This window comes from Lampetra fluviatilis, chromosome 24 (genome assembly GCF_964198595.1).
Source record: "Lampetra fluviatilis chromosome 24, kcLamFluv1.1, whole genome shotgun sequence".
Classification (NCBI taxonomy): Eukaryota; Metazoa; Chordata; class Hyperoartia; order Petromyzontiformes; family Petromyzontidae; genus Lampetra; species Lampetra fluviatilis.
The window spans coordinates 3,775,763-3,795,720 of record NC_136298.1 but is presented as its reverse complement, the minus strand read 5'-3'; the positions used below and the strand labels follow the sequence as shown (position 1 = coordinate 3,795,720).

General features: G+C 52.2%; 1 protein-coding gene across 4 annotated transcripts in view; it reads right to left on the bottom strand.

The window, feature by feature from the left end:
- The window catches only part of AGBL4 (AGBL carboxypeptidase 4), a 423,930-nt gene that overhangs the window by 94,147 nt on the left and 309,825 nt on the right, over nucleotides 1–19,958 (bottom strand). The window lies entirely within an intron of this gene.

Here is a 19,958-nt window from a genome sequence, read left to right as displayed (position 1 = left end):
CCGGGCGCTCCGCGAGGGTTGATCGCCGTGAGCAACAAGCCCGGCCCTCCTCCCCGATGACTTATGCCACTCACAATCAAGGTGGCGTCAACGCACATCAGTCGGTCGTTACAAAACACCCAATCGTCATTCCTCCTTCACAAGCGGCCCCCCTCGCCGCCAACCACGAAGAGGTCGCCACGAGCCACGGCAGCTGCCACCGACTCGCGTCGCCACCATCAGCGCCATCATCGTCATCATCAGCGCCCGGTCGCTATAACCGCAACGCCATAACCCAGCAACAAGGTCCCATCGTCGCCACCGCCTCCTCCCGTTACGCAGCAACATCGCCGCACCGCCCGTCGCTGCCTCACCCGTTACCATTGGCCCACCATCACCCATCAACGCAGTCCCACCATCACCCATCAACGCAGGAGCACCATCACCCATCAACGCAGGAGCACCATCACCCACGGTGACTGATTAAAATAAAGCACCCATCACTGGCCCTTCACAAGTCACCCGGCACTCCCGCGCACCCGTCGAATATCGCGACAGTCCATCACCACCCCGCCATACGCACACGTAAGAGCCGCCTTCGTTTTGTCGTCGTTCCACTGCTGGATGAGGGGCCGCCTCACAACTCGGTGGGTCTCAAGGATTCACCGACCATACTTCCCCGCGCCCGTCAGCGTAGATTGGTGAAGACGGAGGGCACACGCGTGGGAGCATAGTACAATGATGGATCTCGCTGCTATACCTCCACAGCACAGCCTAGAATGCCGTACAAGGGATGTCCAGGCTCGGTACTGATTAGGTTCCGCGAACTGACCAGATCGGAAGTGTTCAGAGTGATGTGTTAACATCCTCAAAAATATAACGACCCCAAACGCATACCACCGAATAAAGGCAAATATCCCACATATAGCCTATCGCAGACTGTTGGGACAAGTGCTGTTAGCGAGCACCTATGAAGGCCGGCACGGCGCACGAAGAGGTGGGTGGCCAGCACCACGCCCAGCCGCCTTTGTCTCCCCAGTGGCGATGTTTACACACCGCACCAGGCACATCAATTCCCCGATTTACTTTGGCGATGCGTTCCTTTAAAGGTGCGACGACGAATATTGGAAACGACGTCAAATCCAAAGTGATTTACGGGGTAGGGTGGTGGTGGTGGTGGCGGTGGTGGTGGTGGTGGTGCAGGCGAAGGCTGAGAGGTGACGGATAACGAGACAGGGCGGACGACGCTGTCAGCGACGTGAGTGTGGGGCTGAGGCGACCCAAATCAGGTGGCGGTGTTCACAATAAAGTGACGAGGTACTTGCGAAATGACTTTAAAGGAGGTGACGTAAATCGGGGTGTTCCTGTTCTAATGTTCGGCATACACAACATCGTCGCAGCGGCTTCTGGCTGGCCATCGAACAAAAACGGTCGTCCGCATCGCGCGGCGCTTTCAGATGCGCTTCTGTGGCCGTCTGGAAAGCTCTTCCTTCCGATATTAGAAAGCCACTGGGAGCTATGCACTTTTAAATCTGCGAGATTGAAAGCTCATTTCTTCATAACTGCTTTTCGTGTTTAGTTTGCTGTCCTCCCCCCGCACTTCCTATTAGCACGGTTGGCTACGTACGGCGCAAAAGAAGTTCAAAATACATACAAGGCTGAGTCGACTTAGCATTATTCGCCACTGTTAATGGCAAATACCAATTACGGTTACGTCGTGTCGAACATTAATAACAGAGTCAATGATTATTCACGGATAGACAACCTCAAGCCATCGCGGACCTCTGTTAATGAACCAATTGTGGAAATTCCACATTCCTGTGGCCGGGGTCCAGTCTATCTTTCGACAGGAACAAGTGCTGTTGTCGTCCCAAGCAGTGGTGGTCATGCTGTTGTTGTGGAACCCCGGAGGCAACGGGCAAAAATGGGCAGGTGGCCATAAGATAAATAATTAACAGGTAATTTATTTTTACATCTTTAACGCTGACGGTCAACTATTCCCCGCGCGGCGCGCGTTCGCTCACCGGCCGAAACACTATCCATGCGGAGGATAAGCACACCCCTGGGCTTCAATCGCCGCGAGAAATTCGGGGAGCACGTGAAGAGTGGGAGTGGTTTTGGGGCTGCTAATGGCTGCATCAGTCGACAAAGCAACGCTAATGATGGTCACCGTCTGAGGGGGGGGGGGGAAGGTTACGCCGGAAAAGCGACCGGACTGCGATTACGATTTGCCCGAAGTTGGGAGAAGAAACAAAAAAAAAACACAACTCCACATATTCTTGGTTCTTTCGGTAAAGTCAAATAGAAGGGAAAATAAATAAATAAAAATAAACAATAACATTCTCACGAATGTTTCGATTGCAACACAAGCAACCATCTGAACAACCGCCAGTTGCTGTCCGTGGTGCAACGTTAAGAAAAAAACGCCACTATTTTCAAAAATGTTCCTGCTGTGGTTTTCACACCTGATGGCGATTGCTTGTGTTGCAATCGAAACGTCGCGAGAATTTTATTGTTTTATTTTTATTATTGTATTATTTCCCTTCTACGTGACTTTACCGAAAGAACCAAGAATATGAATCCCTGCAGTCACGAAAGCTTTAAATCGAAATACAACTCCACATGTTCGTCAATGCCACTTGCGGCCTCTAAAAGGGGGAAAAAATATATATATACAAATATGATAGGCGACGTTTTGGGTAACGGCCCTTCATCATCGCACACGTAAAACACATACCACGACCACAACCACTGCCCTTGTTTATGATTCGTGATTTATGTATCACGAAGAACGGCCATTGCGCCGAAACGTCACCTATTTTTTAGATATTTTTTTCACCTTTTAAAGCCACACACGCACACGCAGTGTTATTGACGCAACGAGTTTCTCTCGTCAATTGTGCTCATGCACCACTGCCAACGCAGCAGCGGCGTCAGCGTCATCAAATAATCCGTGTCATTTTGATGTTTCCATATTCTTTGGGTCTTTCGGTAAAGTCACGTGGATCGGTTCAAAGAAAATAACCAAAAAAATTGAGGTATGTCAAGTAACTGCACAAATGTAGATAAAACAAATATCTGCACTACAGTAGGCGGCGCATCATGCAGTCGTTACATGGGAGAGCGGTCATCTGACAACATTCGTCTGATTCACGTGACCTTTCTTTGCCAGTATCAAAGTATGAAAAGTAAGATCGGTTTTACCCTTTTGGCGTTGTTCTCTGCTTTGACACTGGGTGAGACTAGGCCATAAAGAAGCCCGTCTCTGGTGTAGGCCAATCAGTCTCAAAGACAATGCATACATTAGCAGAGCGTGTTGCATGTTCAACACAATAACAATGTGTGAGTTAATGCAGTACTTGATTCCTTAAAAAAGGTATAAATTTCGTGTTTGAATATCTTAACACCTGTTTTATTGCCAGAAAGGGTAACACCTATTCTTGTTTGTCATAGTCATCGGATTAAATCCCACGCCTAGCCTGGCACAAGCACCACTTAGCGGTGGACGCGGGCTGATGTGATGGTTTCAGTCTCTCTGTGTGTGTGTGCGTAGGGAGCGGTGGTGCAGCGGTTAGCGCTCCGCTGTGCCCCGAAATCCGGCGACCCGAATTCAATTTCCGCTCACGGCTAACACCGGTGACGATTATCTGAACGGGTCCTGGGCCTCACCTAGGTCGACTCAGCCTCAAATCAGTGCTATGTGTCAACATCGCCACTCGGGAGACAAAAGCAGCCGGGCGTGATGCCGGCCACCCACCCACTCATTTGCCGTGCCAGCTTTCGTAAGTGCTCGCTAACAGCACTTGCCCCAACAGTCTGCAAAGGCTATACGGGGGATCTATGTTATTGCGCATGCATACAATCAATTGTTGGGAGTGGTGGGGCAATGGTTCACGCGCTACGCAACAAACTCGGCCGCGTGAGTTCGATTCTCAGTCATAGTTGACGCCAGTTGTGAGCAACATCTGAACCGATGCCAGGCCTCCCCCTCTAGGTTAACTCAGCCTTAAGTGCGTACTTAGTGCGGTGCGCTGACATGAGTACTCAGGGCGTGGTTGCTGGCCACACAACCCTCTCACGCAACGTGCTGAATATTAATATCCGCTCGCTAGAAGCTCTTGTCCCAGACAGCCCGCAAGCCGGCACGGGCATTTATTTTTCATTTGTCGGGATAAAATTAAGCGGCAACGTAATTAGAGTATGGGACGCAGATTATGGTCATACAATTAAGCAGCAAACAAAAAAAACAACAATAACGGCCGAGTTTTATAGAAATCCGAATACTGTTACATGGCGAGCCTGCGCTATATATAAATACGGTCCACGTCATCGCGCGTTCAAGACTCAAGCATCGTCCAGATTACATGTTTTTTTGGGTTAGATCACGTAAATATATAAATGTGTCGTTAAACCCGCCACCACCCGACACGGCCAATTGGTAAGGACTGTCACGTAAACAGAACATAGCCAATTCTTTACGAGTACAGCAACACCGGTGTGTTGGAGAGCAAATCCACAACATTTATAATCTGAGTGCGACGTTTCGCCAGTAATTAAAATCATCCGACGGACAGCCAGATTTGTGTCTGTACTCACACACCCCACAAGTGCACGCACACACGGACACACACGTGCACACACACACACACGCAGCCACACAAACCACACGTGCACACACACACGGACACACACGTGCACATACACACGCGCGCGCGCACACGCGGACGCGTGCGCGCATGGAAAGGAGAGCCTAATGGTTTCCTGGAAAAGGCGACCTTAGCGTTTGTTGGGCTCATCAATATCAGGAAGGTCTTGGCAGCCTGCTGTGGGTGTCCTTCACAGTGACATACGAGCACACTGCGCTAACGCGCGCATGCTCGGGCGGGAGCAAACGACCCTCTGCGTCATCAGCGAGTCTGCGTGCAACGCACCACACCCAGACACGACCATGCGCACATGTCGCCCCAACATCAAGCGCGCTCGCCCGCTCACACCCTTGTCTCCCATTAACACTCCCACTCACACTCTGTCTGTCTCCCACTCACACTCTGTCTGTCTCCCACTAACACTCCCACTCACACCTTGTCTCCCACTAACACTCTGTCTCACACTCCCACTCACACTCTATCTCCACTCACACTCTGTCTCACACTCACACTCTGTCTCACACTCACACTATCTCCCACTCACACTCCCACTCACACTCTGTCTCACACTCCCACTCTGTCTGTCTCCCACTCACACTCCCACTCACACTCTGTATCCCACTCACACTCTGTCTCACACTCACACTCTGTCTCACACTCACACTCTATCTCCACTCACACTCTGTCTCACACTCACACTCTATCTCCCACTCACACTCCCACTCACACTCCGTCTCACACTCACACTCTGTCTCACACTCACACTCTATCTCCACTCACACTCTGTCTCACACTCACACTGTCTCACACTCACACTCTATCTCCCACTCACACTCCCACTCTGTCTCACACTCCCACTCTGTCGGTCTCCCACTCACACTCCCACTCACACTCTGTCTCCCACTCACACTCTGTCTCACACTCACACTCTATCTCCCATTCACACTCCCACTCACACTCTGTCTCACACTCCCACTCTGTCTGTCTCCCACTCACACTCCCACTCACACTCTGTCTCCCACTCACACTCTGTCTCACACTCACACTCTGTCTCACACTCACACTATCTCCCACTCACACTCCCACTCACACTGTCTCACACTCCCACTCTGTCTGTCTCCCACTCACACTGTCTCCCACTCACACTCTGTCTCCCACTCTGTCTCCCATTAACGCTCCCACTCCCACTCTGTCTGTCTCACACTCACACTGTCTCCCACTCACACTCTGTCTCACACTAACACTCTCACTCACACTCCCACTCACACTCTGTATCACACTAACACTCCCACTCACACTCACACTCTGTATCACACTCACACTCTGCCTATCTCACACTAACACTCCAACTCACACTCACACTCTGCCTGTCTCACACTCACACTCTGTCTCACACTCACACTCTGTCTGTCTCCCACTCACACTCCCACTCACACTCTGTCCCCCACTCACACTTCCACTCACACTCTGTCTCACACTCACACTCTGTTTGTCTCCCACTCCCACTCACACTCTGTCTCACACTCTGTCTCCCATTAACGCTCCCACTCACACTCTGTCTCACACTCACACTGTCTCCCACTCACACTCTGTCTCACACTAACACTCTCACTCACACTCTGTCTCCCACTCACACTTTGTCTCACACTCACACTCTGCCTGTCTCACACTAACACTCCCACTCCCACTCACACTCTGTCTCCCACTCACACTCTGTCTCACACTCACACTCCCACTCACACTCTGTCTCCCACTCACACTCTGTCTCACACTCACACTCTGTCTCACACTCTATCTCCCACTCACACTCCCACTCACACTCTGTCTCACACTCCCACTCTGTCTGTCTCCCACTCACACTCCCACTCACACTCTGTCTCACACTCCCACTCTGTCTGTCTCCCACTCCCACTCACACTCTGTCTCCCACTCACACTCTGTCTGTCTCCCACTCACACTCTGTCTCCCACTCTGTCTCCCATTAACGCTCCCACTCACACTCTGTCTCACACTCACACTGTCTCCCACTCACACTCTGTCTCACACTCCCACTCACACTCCCACTCACACTCTGTCTCACACTAACACTCCCACTCACACTCCCACTCACACTCTGTATCACACTCACACTCTGCCTGTCTCACACTCCCACTCACACTCTGTCTCCCACTCACACTCTGTCTCCCACTCACACTCCCACTCACACTCTGTCTCCCACTCACACTCTGTCTCACACTCACACTCTGTCTCACACTCACACTCTATCTCCCACTCACACTCCCACTCACACTCTGTCTCACACTCCCACTCTGTCTGTCTCCCACTCACACTCCCACTCACACTCTGTCTCACACTCCCACTCTGTCTGTCTCCCACTCCCACTCACACTCTGTCTCCCACTCACACTCTGTCTGTCTCCCACTCACACTCTGTCTCCCACTCTGTCTCCCATTAACGCTCCCACTCACACTCTGTCTCACACTCACACTGTCTCCCACTCACACTCTGTCTCACACTCCCACTCACACTCCCACTCACACTCTGTCTCACACTAACACTCCCACTCACACTCCCACTCACACTCTGTATCACACTCACACTCTGCCTGTCTCACACTCACACTCACACTCTGTCTCACACTCACACTCTGTCTGTCTCCCACTCACACTCCCACTCACACTCTGTCCCCCACTCATACTTCCACTCACACTCCCACTCACACTCTGTCTCACACTCACACTCTGTCTGTCTCACACTCACACTCTGTCTCACACTCACACTCTGCCTGTCTCCCACTCACACTCACACTCTGCTTGTCTCCCACTCACACTAACACTCACACTCTGTCTCCCACTCACATTCCCACTCACACTCTGTCTCCCACTCACACTCTGTCTCACACTCACACTCCCACTCACACTCCCACTCACACTCTGTATCACACTCACACTCTGCCTATCTCACACTAACACTCCAACTCACACTCACACTCGATCTCCCACTCACACTCCCACTCACACTCTGTCTCACACTCCCACTCTGTCTGTCTCCCACTCACACTCCCACTCACACTCTGTCTCCCACTCACACTCTGTCTTTCTCCCACTCACACTCTGTCTCCCACTCTGTCTCCCATTAACGCTCCCACTCACACTCTGTCTCACACTCACACTGTCTCCCACTCACACTCTTTCTCACATTAACACTCTCACTAACACTCACACTCTGTCTCACACTAACACTCCCACTCACACTCCCACTCACACTCTGTATCACACTCACACTCTGCTATCTCACACTAACACTCCAACTCACACTCTGTCTCACACTCACACTCTGCCTGTCTCACACTCACACTCTGTCTCACACTCACACTCTGTCTGTCTCCCACTCACACTCCCACTCACACTCTGTCCCCCACTCACACTCTGTCTCACACTCACACTCTATCTCCCACTCACACTCCCACTCACACTCTGTCTCACACTCACACTTCCACTCACACTCTGTCTCACACTCACACTCCCACTCACACTCCCACTCACACTCTGTCTCACACTCACACTCTGTCTGTCTCACACTTCCACTCACACTCTGTCTCACACTCACACTCCCACTCCCACTCTGTCTCACACTCACACTCTGCCTGTCTCACACTCACACTCCCACTCACACTCTGTCTCACACTCACACTCTGTCTGTCTCCCACTCACACTCCCACTCACACTCTGTCCCCCACTCACACTCTGTCTCACACTCACACTCTATCTCCCACTCACACTCCCACTCACACTCTGCCTGTCTCCCACTCACACTCCCACTCACACTCTGTCTCACACTCACACTCTGTCTCACACTCCCACTCTGTCTGTCTCCCACTCACACTCCCACTCACACTCTGTCTCCCACTCACACTCACACTCTGTCTGTCTCCCACTCACACTCTGTCTCCCACTCTGTCTCCCATTAACGCTCCCACTCACACTCTGTCTCCCACTCACACTCTATCTCCCACTCACACTCCCACTCACACTCTGTCTCACACTCACACTTCCACTCACACTCTGTCTCACACTCACACTCACACTCTGTCTGTCTCCCACTCACACTCTGTCTCCCACTCTGTCTCCCATTAACGCTCCCACTCACACTCTGTCTCCCACTCACACTCTATCTCCCACTCACACTCCCACTCACACTCTGTCTCCCACTCACACTCTGTCTCACACTCACACTCTGTCTCCCACTCACACTCTGTCTGTCTCCCACTCACACTCTGTCTCCCACTCTGTCTCCCATTAACGCTCCCACTCACACTCTGTCTCACACTCACACTGTCTCCCACTCACACTCTGTCTCACACTAACACTCTCACTAACACTCCCACTCACACTCTGTCTCACACTAACACTCCCACTCACACTCCCACTCACACTCTGTATCACACTCACACTCTGCCTATCTCACACTAACACTCCAACTCACACTCACACTCTGTCTCACACTCACACTCTGCCTGTCTCACACTCACACTCTGTCTCACACTCACACTCTGTCTGTCTCCCACTCACACTCCCACTCACACTCTGTCTCACACTCACACTCCCACTCACACTCCCACTCACACTCTGTCTCACACTCACACTCTGCCTGTCTCACACTCCCACTCACACTCTGCCTGTCTCCCACTCACACTAACACTCACACTCTGTCTCCCACTCACACTCTGTCTCCCACTCACACTAACACTCACACTCTGTCTCCCACTCACACTCTGTCTCACACTCACACTCACACTTTGTCTCACACTCTGCCTGTCTCACACTAACACTCCCACTCCCACTCACACTCTGTCTCACACTCACACTCTGCCTGTCTCACACTCCCACTCACACTCACACTCTGCCTGTCTCCCACTCACACTCACACTCTGCCTGTCTCCCACTCACACTCACACTCCCACTCACACTCCCACTCACACTCTGTCTCCCACTCACACTCCCACTCTGTCTCCCACTCACACTCTGTCTCCCACTCACATTCCCACTCTGTCTCCCACTCACACTCCCACTAACACTCTGTCTGTCTCCCACTCCCACTTCATCATTCACGGAGTTTGTCGTATGTTGAACTTCTTTCACACTGTACATAGTCAACCGTGCTAATCGCAGGTGCGGGAGGGGAAGGACAACGAACGAAACACAAAAAGAAGTTCAAAATAAAATTCTGTCAATCTAAATTATTTAAAAGTGCATAGCTTCCAGTGGCTTCCTAATATCAAGAGGAAGAGCGTTCCAGACGGCTGCAGAAGCGCATCTGAAAGCGCGCGATGCAGCGGCCGTCTTTGTTCTATTGCTAGCACAATAGCCGCTACTGCTGCGGGGATGACGACCGGAGTATGAGAACTGGGATGCCATCAGCTTGGGGTCCGCATTGGGGTGCCAGTGGAACAACGGGAGAGTTAGCTCGCAAGGAACGGTCACGCGAATTTGATCACATTTAAGAAACGAAGGAGCATCCTTATTAGGTTGAGGCTGAGGGTTCATGTTGAAGCTGTGGGGCAGGCTGTGGGTGAGACTGTGGGTCATTGTTGAGGCTGTGGGTCAACGGTGAGCCTGCAAGTCAGCGTAGAGGCTATGGGTCAACGTTGAGGCTATGGGTCATCGTTGAGGCTATGGGTCAATGTTGAGGTTATGGGTTCATGTTTAGGCGATGTGTTAATGTTGAGGTTGTGGGTGAAACTGTGTGTCAGTGTTGAGGCTATGGGTCAGTGTTGAGGCTATGTGTCAGTGTTGAGGCTGTGTGTCAGTGTTGAGGCTGTGTGTCAGTGTTGAGGCTGTGTGTCAGTGTTGAGGCTGTGTGTCAGTGTTGAGGCTGTGGGTCAGTGTTGATGCTATGTGTCAGTGTTGAGGCTGTGTGTCAGTGTTGAGGCTGTAGGTGAGTGTTGAGGCTATGGGTCAGTGTTGAGTCTGTGGGTCAGTGTTGAGCCTGTGGGTCAGTGTTGAGGCTGTGGGTGAGTGTTGAGGCTGTGGGTCAGTGTTGAGTCTGTGGGTCAGTGTTGAGGCTGTGGGTCAGTGTTGAGGCTGTGGGTCAGTGTTGAGACTGTGGGTCAGTGTTGAGGCTGTGGGTCAGTGTTGAGGCTGTGGGTGAGTGTTGAGGGTGTGGGTCAGTGTTGAGGCTGTGGGTCAGTGTTGAGGCTGTGGGTCAGTGTTGAGGCTGTGGGTCAGTGTTGAGGCTGTGGGTCAGTGTTCAGGCTGTGTGTCAGTGTTAAGGCTATGGGTCAGTGTTCAGGCTGTGTGTCAGTGTTGAGACTGTGTGTCAGTGTTGATGCCGTGGGTCAGTGTTCAGGCTGTGTGTCAGTGTTGGGGCTGTGGGTCAGTGTTGAGGCTATGGGTCAGTGTTGAGGCTGTGGGTCAGTGTTGATGCCGTGGGTCAGTGTTGAGGCTGTGGGTCAGTTTTGAGGCTGTGTGTCAGTGTTGAGGCTGTGTGTCAGTGTTGAGGCTATGGGTCAGTGTTGAGGCTGTGGGTCAGTGTTGAGGCTGTGTGTCAGTGTTGGGGCTGTGGGTCAGTGTTGAGGCTGTGGGTCAGTGTTGAGGCTATGAGTCAGTATTGAGGCTATGGGTCAGTATTGAGGCTATGGGTCAGTATGGAGGCTATGGGTCAGTGTTGAGGCTATGGGTCAGTGTTGAGGCTGTGGGTCAGTGTTGAGGCTATGAGTCAGTATTGAGGCTATGGGTCAGTATTGAGGCTATGGGTCAGTATGGAGGCTATGGGTCAGTGTTGAGGCTATGGGTCAGTGTTGAGGCTGTGGGTCAGTGTTGAGGCTATGAGTCAGTATTGAGGCTATGGGTCAGTATTGAGGCTATGGGTCAGTATGGAGGCTATGGGTCAGTGTTGAGGCTATGGGTCAGTGTTGAGGCTATGAGTCAGTGTTGATGCTATGGGTCAGTGTTGAGGCTATGAGTCAGTATTGAGGCTATGGGTCAGTATTGAGGCTATGCGTCAGTATGGAGGCTATGGGTCAGTGTTGAGGCTATGGGTCAGTGTTGAGGCTATGGGTCAGTGTTGAGGCTATGGGTCAGTGTCAGGGCTGTAGGTACACATCGAGGCTGTAGAAACCACTTAGACATCGATGTCATCACTAGGTGCTGGGGCTGTCCTCCCGTAAGGTGTGCTTTGATGATGATTAAAAAAATACGATATTTCCCCCTTAACGAAGCTTCAAAGCCGCGTGGAGCAGCTCTGGGCGCGTATCTGCACGGTGACACCCCCCCCCCCCCCCTTTACCGTTAACGAAGGCGCCCTGATGTGACAAACCTTACTAATTGGCTGTGTCGGGTGGTGGCGGGTTTAACGACACATTTATATTTACGCGATCGAACCCAACCCCCCCCCCCCCCCCCCCCCCCTATATCAGGAAGGCGCCCTGTTAAAGAAAAAATGCATGCGGCAAAGAGAGTTCTTAACCGACAGCTGTTTCGCAAGCAGCGAACGGCGGGGCCACGAAATACGGAGACCCCCCCCAACCCCCCCCCCACCACCCCCCCCCCCCCCGTGTTGCCGGAGCGTTGGAGAAGCACCTGGCGGTTCGCTCAGCAAATTTTAATTGACGAGTGGCTCGACTCTGGCGAACGCATTGCATGCGCGCGTGCGTTAAGTGTAATGCAATTGTTGTGTCTGTGCGCACAACAAAACAAAGACAAAATATCCCCCTCCCCGTATAGCCTCAACAGACTTTTGGGACAAGCGCTGTTCGCGAGCACCTGTGACGGCCGGCACGGCACACGAGGGGGTGGGTGGCCAGCACCACGCCCGGCCGTCGTTGTCTCCCTAGTGGCGATTAGAAACTGAATTTCTGTTTTCGGCCGAAACCGAAACCAGACGGAAAGTTAAACATTTACTTTCGGCCGAAACAGAAACTATGCCGAAAGTGGCCATTTGCCAACTTTCGGCGCCGAAACCGAAACCGAATTTCGGTCGGCCTCCAATCACGGTGTTTACACATCGCACCAGGTACTCATTTGAGTCTGAGTGGACCTACGGGAGTCCCAGGACTAGTTTAGATAATCGTGAGCGGGAATCAAACTCGGGTCGCCGGGTTCGTGGCGCAGTGTGCTAACCTCTGCGTCACCGCTCCCCACACACACACGCACGCACACACACACGCACACACACACGCACACACGCACACACGCACACACACACGCACACACACGCACGCACACACACACGCAAATTCGCCTTATGCATCGATTTTTCCATTAAGAAGGTAAAGTGTCTCCCTTAATCTATGAGGCTGTCAATCCACTGATGGATGAAGCCCTCCACTTGCTTTGTTTGACCATACTTCACCTTGCTGGCGAGTGCAATGCTAAAGGGGGTGTTCAGGACCGATTCAGATGGGACTCGTTGTTCATCATTTATCTTAGCCATGGCTGGGAAGCGAACTCAGGAAATTGGAACTCAGGTGGTCGAGCGACTATAACCACAGTGTATTAACCACTGCACTACCGCACCATCTTAGGGCCAGAGATGTATTGAATTGTCACTATTCCGTGTCGCAATTCCATTCAAGAATCAGTTTGGTCTGATTCTAGATTTGAAGTTTTCGTGACTGCAAGGATCCATACTCTTGGTTTTTTCGGTAAAGTGACGTAGGTAAATAAATAAAAATTAAATAAAAATTAAAGATAAAAATAAATACTAATTAAATTAAGACGTTTCGATTGCAACACAAGCAATCATCAAATTTATACTAATTTCTACTTATACTTAGTAATTTCTACTTATACTTAGTATACATTTTCTTGCTGTGGTATTCACACCTGATGATGATTGCTTGTGTTGCAATCGAAACGTCGTAATTTAATTGTCTTCATTTTTATCTTTTATTTTTATTTAATTTTTACTTGTCATTTTCTTTACCTACGTGACTTTACCGAAAGAATCAAGACTATAGTTTGGTCTGAATCAAGAAACCATCCGGTCTGTACTTCGTCCTGGTTTTTGTTGTTGTCTATCTCGTTGTCTGCTCCATTGGCCTGAGTGGAACGTGGCCGTATAATGCGCGCACCGGCCACGTGCCTCAGCGGGAGGGCGGAGCGGCGAGTAGAAATCCTGTCTGGGGTTGACTCAGCCCGTGATGCCTCCAAAATTGATCAAGTGAGTACCATATTTTAATTGGGAAAAACCGAGTTGTTTTTTTTTCGAAGCACTATATATATAAGTGATAGGTGCGGATAGAGGAGGGGTGCTAGAAATCTTGCAGCAGAATAGCATAAGCCGCTCGTAAATCTAGAATACTACGTGTCAGAAAAGAATTGTGGATGTAGATCAGTAAGAGGAGATCGTGATAGATGGGGTGATTGTGATTGGTGGAGTAGGATCGTGTGAGCAACTCGGAATAGGTGGAGGAGGTTGTGATGGGTGAGGTGTGCAGGGTGGAGGAGGTTGTGATGGGTGGGGTGTGCAGGGTGGAGGAGGTTGTGATGGGTGGGGTGAGCAGGGTGGAGGAGGTTGTGATGGGTGAGGTGTGCAGGGTGTAGGAGGTTGTGATGGGTGAGGTGTGCAGGGTGGAGGAGGTTGTGATGGGTGGGGTGTGCAGGGTGGAGGAGGTTGTGATGGGTGAGGTGTGCAGGGTGGAGGAGGTTGTGATGGGTGAGGTGTGCAGGGTGGAGGAGGATGTGATGGGTGAGGTGTGCAGGGTGGAGGAGGTTGTGATGGGTGAGGTGTGCAGGGTGGAGGAGGTTGTGATGGGTGAGGTGAGCAGGGTGGAGGAGGTTGTGATGGGTGAGGTGTGCAGGGTGGAGGAGGTTGTGATGGGTGAGGTGAGCAGGGTGGAGGAGGTTGTGATGGGTGGGGTGAGCAGGGTGGAGGAGGTTGTGATGGGTGAGGTGTGCAGGGTGGAGGAGGTTGTGATGGGTGGGGTGTGCAGGGTGGAGGAGGTTGTGATGGGTGAGGTGTGCAGGGTGGAGGAGGTTGTGATGGGTGAGGTGTGCAGGGTGGAGGAGGTTGTGATGGGTGAGGTGTGCAGGGTGGAGGAGGTTGTGATGGGTGAGGTGTGCAGGGTGGAGGAGGTTGTGATGGGTGAGGTGAGCAGGGTGGAGGAGGTTGTGATGGGTGAGGTGTGCAGGGTGGAGGAGGTTGTGATGGGTGGGGTGAGCAGGGTGGAGGAGGTTGTGATGGGTGAGGTGTGCAGGGTGGAGGAGGTTGTGATGGGTGGGGTGTGCAGGGTGGAGGAGGTTGTGATGGGTGGGGTGAGCAGGGTGGAGGAGGTTGTGATGGGTGAGGTGTGCAGGGTGGAGGAGGTTGTGATGGGTGGGGTGTGCAGGGTGGAGGAGGTTGTGATGGGTGGGGTGTGCAGGGTGGAGGAGGTTGTGATGGGTGAGGTGTGCAGGGTGGAGGAGGTTGTGATGGGTGAGGTGTGCAGGGTGGAGGAGGTTGTGATGGGTGGGGTGAGCAGGGTGGAGGAGGTTGTGATGGGTGAGGTGTGCAGGGTGGAGGAGGTTGTGATGGGTGAGGTGTGCAGGGTGGAGGAGGTTGTGATGGGTGAGGTGTGCAGGGTGGAGGAGGTTGTGATGGGTGAGGTGTGCAGGGTGGAGGAGGTTGTGATGGGTGGGGTGTGCAGGGTGGAGGAGGTTGTGATGGGTGGGGTGTGCAGGGTGGAGGAGGTTGTGATGGGTGGGGTGTGCAGGGTGGAGGAGGTTGTGATGGGTGAGGTGTGCAGGGTGGAGGAGGTTGTGATGGGTGAGGTGTGCAGGGTGGAGGAGGTTGTGATGGGTGGGGTGAGCAGGGTGGAGGAGGTTGTGATGGGTGAGGTGTGCAGGGTGGAGGAGGTTGTGATGGGTGAGGTGTGCAGGGTGGAGGAGGTTGTGATGGGTGAGGTGTGCAGGGTGGAGGAGGTTGTGATGGGTGAGGTGTGCAGGGTGGAGGAGGTTGTGATGGGTGGGGTGTGCAGGGTGGAGGAGGTTGTGATGGGTGGGGTGTGCAGGGTGGAGGAGGTTGTGATGGGTGGGGTGTGCAGGGTGGAGGAGGTTGTGATGGGTGGGGTGAGCAGGGTGGAGGAGATTGTGATGGGTGAGGTGTGCAGGGTGGAGGAGGTTGTGATGGGTGAGGTGTGCAGGGTGGAGGAGGTTGTGATGGGTGGGGTGAGCAGGGTGGAGGAGGTTGTGATGGGTCAGGTGTGCAGGGTGGAGGAGGTTGTGATGGGTGAGGTGTGCAGGGTGGAGGAGGTTGTGATGGGTGAGGTGTGCAGGGTGGAGGAGGTTGTGATGGGTGAGGTGTGCAGGGTGGAGGAGGTTGTGATGGGTGGGGTGTGCAGGGTGGAGGAGGTTGTGATGGGTGGGGTGTGCAGGGTGGAGGAGGTTGTGATGGGTGGGGTGTGCAGGGTGGAGGAGGTTGTGATGGGTGGGGTGAGCAGGGTGGAGGAGGTTGTGATGGGTGAGGTGTGCAGGGTGGAGGAGGTTGTGATGGGTGAGGTGTGCAGGGTGGAGGAGGTTGTGATGGGTGAGGTGTGCAGGGTGGAGGAGGTTGTGATGGGTGAGGTGTGCAGGGTGGAGGAGGTTGTGATGGGTGGGGTGTGCAGGGTGGAGGAGGTTGTGATGGGTGGGGTGTGCAGGGTGGAGGAGGTTGTGATGGGTGGGGTGTGCAGGGTGGAGGAGGTTGTGATGGGTGGGGTGAGCAGGGTGGAGGAGGTTGTGATGGGTGAGGTGTGCAGGGTGGAGGAGGTTGTGATGGGTGGGGTGTGCAGGGTGGAGGAGGTTGTGATGGGTGGGGTGTTCAGGGTGGAGGAGGTTGTGATGGGTGGGGTGTGCAGGGTGGAGGAGGTTGTGATGGGTGAGGTGTGCAGGGTGGAGGAGGTTGTGATGGGTGAGGTGTGCAGGGTGGAGGAGGTTGTGATGGGTGAGGTGTGCAGGGTGGAGGAGGTTGTGATGGGTGAGGTGTGCAGGGTGGAGGAGGTTGTGATGGGTGGGGTGTGCAGGGTGGAGGAGGTTGTGATGGGTGGGGTGTGCAGGGTGGAGGAGGTTGTGATGGGTGGGGTGTGCAGGGTGGAGGAGGTTGTGATGGGTGAGGTGTGCAGGGAGGAGGAGGTTGTGATGGGTGGGGTGTGCAGGGTGGAGGAGGTTGTGATGGGTGAGGTGTGCAGGGTGGAGGAGGTTATGATGGGTGAGGTGTGCAGGGTGGAGGAGGTTGTGATGGGTGAGGTGAGCAGGGTGGAGGAGGTTGTGATGGGTGAGGTGTGCAGGGTGGAGGAGGTTGTGATGGGTGGGGTGTGCAGGGTGGAGGAGGTTGTGATGGGTGAGGTGTGCAGGGTGGAGGAGGTTGTGATGGGTGGGGTGTGCAGGGTGGAGGAGGTTGTGATGGGTGGGGTGTGCAGGGTGGAGGAGGTTGTGATGGGTAGGGTGTGCAGGGTGGAGGAGGTTGTGATGGGTGGGGTGTGCAGGGTGGAGGAGGTTGTGATGGGTGGGGTGTGCAGGGTGGAGGAGGTTGTGATGGGTGAGGTGTGCAGGGTGGAGGAGGTTGTGATGGGTGGGGTGAGCAGGGTGGAGGAGGTTGTGATGGGTGAGGTGTGCAGGGTGGAGGAGGTTGTGATGTTATTATTTGTTTCTTTCGGTTAAGTCAACGTCTAAAGATAAAATAATAAATTAAATTAAATAACAGAATACGACGTTTCGATTGCAACACAAGCAATCATCATCAGGTATAATGAAATAGCGACATAAAATCTAACCAGAAAACTATAGACAGACATATTAGCAGACAGATATCACCAAGATACAAATAATAATTCCTGCAGTCACGAAAGTTCTAAAATTAAGATTGAGGTTGTGATGGGTGAGGTGTGCAGGGTGGAGGAGGTTGTGATGGGTGAGGTGTGCAGGGTGGAGGAGGTTGTGATGGGTGAGGTGTGCAGGGTGGAGGAGGTTGTGATGGGTGAGGTGAGCAGGTTGGAGGAGGGCCGGTGACCGAGACGGGCACTGGAGCGGCTACCGAAGGTCGCTGAGCAATGGGAAGACCTAAAGCCACGAGCGGGTGGTGGTCGTGGTGACGAGAGACACCGCACGCTGACTGCGCCGATTGCGCAACGGTTGAGGGCACCGGCAGAGAGAAGGAAGCGACGGCGGCGGTGTGACGACGCCTCGATGCGGTGGCGCGGTGACACGATGGCTTCGCGCAAAGCGCCGTATTTATTGACTTCATTTGACAACGCGGCTCCTGCAAGCGCATCGACGGAGCGTCTCCACGAGCCTCTCACGCAGCCAGACAGCGGTGACATCGACTACGGGAACAACGGCGTTGTTGTTGTTTGTAAAGCAGATGAAGTTCATGTTCATATTCTTGGTTCTTTCGGTAAAGTCACGTAGAAGGGAAATAATAAAATAATACAAATAAAACAATAAAATTCTCACGACGTTTCGATTGCAACACAAGCAATCACCATCTTGCTGTGGTTTTCACACCCGATGATGATGATTGCTTGTGTTGCAATGGAAACGTCGTGAGAATTTTATTGTTTGATTTGTATTATTTTATTATTTTCCTTCTACGTGACTTTACCGAAAGAACCAAGAATATGAATCCCTGCAGTCACGAAAGATTTAAATCCAGATTAAGTTTGTTAGACACTTAGTGGCAGTAGGTTTTCGCGACCAATATGAACCATGAGGTTTTTTTATTTATTTGTGTATTAGGTCGCGTAAATATAAATGCGTCGTTTGAACCCGCCACTGCCTGACATCCAGTTCTTGTCGTTTGTCACGTAAACACGACGTGCCAATTCGTTACAAGTTCAGCACTAACCGGCTGTGTGTTGCATGGTAAACCCACATCGTTTACACTTTGAGAACCGTGACGTTTCGCCGGTAAATAAAAAAACCCTCTATTACAGATGATGTTTGTTATTAAGTGCCGTCAAAGGCCGTAACAGAAAAAACTAAATCTACAGAGAGAGAGAGGGAGGGAAAGAGAGAGAGAGAGAGCGAAACCAGAGAGAAGATAAAAGATCGAAAAATAAAAATAAAACATGAAAACAAACCGCAGCGCATGTTGAAAGCTGAATTGCCGTCGTGTGGAATAATGGTCGCATCGAAGGAAGCATTTTTGATGATTGTACGGCAATCATAACAGTTTCAGCAACCCTGCCATTTCAAGATGTGTCTTGTTGGGTTTCAGAGCTGTAATGAGAAAGGTATTTTACAGCTGTCTCTATCGTAACATTATTACATTTAATGAAGGCAGTTTCTGCTGATAAAGTGGATCCTAATGACTGTAATCCAAGCCAACATCACTAAAGCCATCTCGGGAGTCGGTTAAACGGCACATTTCTCGTCATCTGCAGGTTTCTTTTTTATAGTGAGCGATTGATCCCAGCCCTTTATATGACAAATGGTCGAAAACATACACACACACACAACCACGTGAAGACACAACAGGCAAAGACAAATATCCCCCGTATGGCCTTAACAGACTGTTGGGGCAAGTGCTGTTAACGCGCATCTATGAAAGCGGGCACGGCGCACAAAGGGGTGGGTGGTCAGCACCACGCCCGGTCGCCTTTGTCTCCCCAGTAGCGATGCTTACACACAGCACCATGTACTCATTTGAGGCTGCGTCGACCTAGGGGAGGTCCAGAACCGGTTGAAATAATCGTCACTGGTTGTTGGCCATGAGCGAGAATCGAACTTGGGTCGCTGGGTTCATAGCCCAACGCGTTAACCGCTACAATACACCTCCGATTACCACGGTTGGCTACGTACGTACGGTGCGAAAAAATGTTCAACACACATACATACGACTGCTACACTACCGTTGAACACACACACGAGGCAAACATACATTCACATGCACATAAAACAATAGCAAAGGCCTCCAAGGATTGCGCCTTAAAGACCATTGAGGTCATTTCTGTCAGCGAGTATCTATTAAGGGCCCTCAATGATGAACGAGGGGGTCGCTGTGACCAGCAGAGCGCGGCGGTAGCGAGATGTTCACTACCTTGGCCGGTGTGCAAGAGGTCATGGGTTCAATCCCGACCCTGACGCCTGCTGTGTATTTGGAGGTTGAATGTTCTCACCATGATCGCGTGGATTTTTTTTTTTTCGGTTTTCCCCCTCCACGTGTAGAAACGCGCATTGAGAACATTTGGCTTCTATACATTCCCACGTGATAAGCCACTTCGTTGAGCCGTCATTTGTGGCCCAGGTCGCTTCAGGGCTACATAGCTCAGTGGGCATCACGTGGTAAACTGAAAGGTTTGGTGTCGTTTATTTGCCCGCCAAGTTCACCTGGAACGTGCGGTTTACGATGTCGCGTCATATGATGCCGACGTTTGGT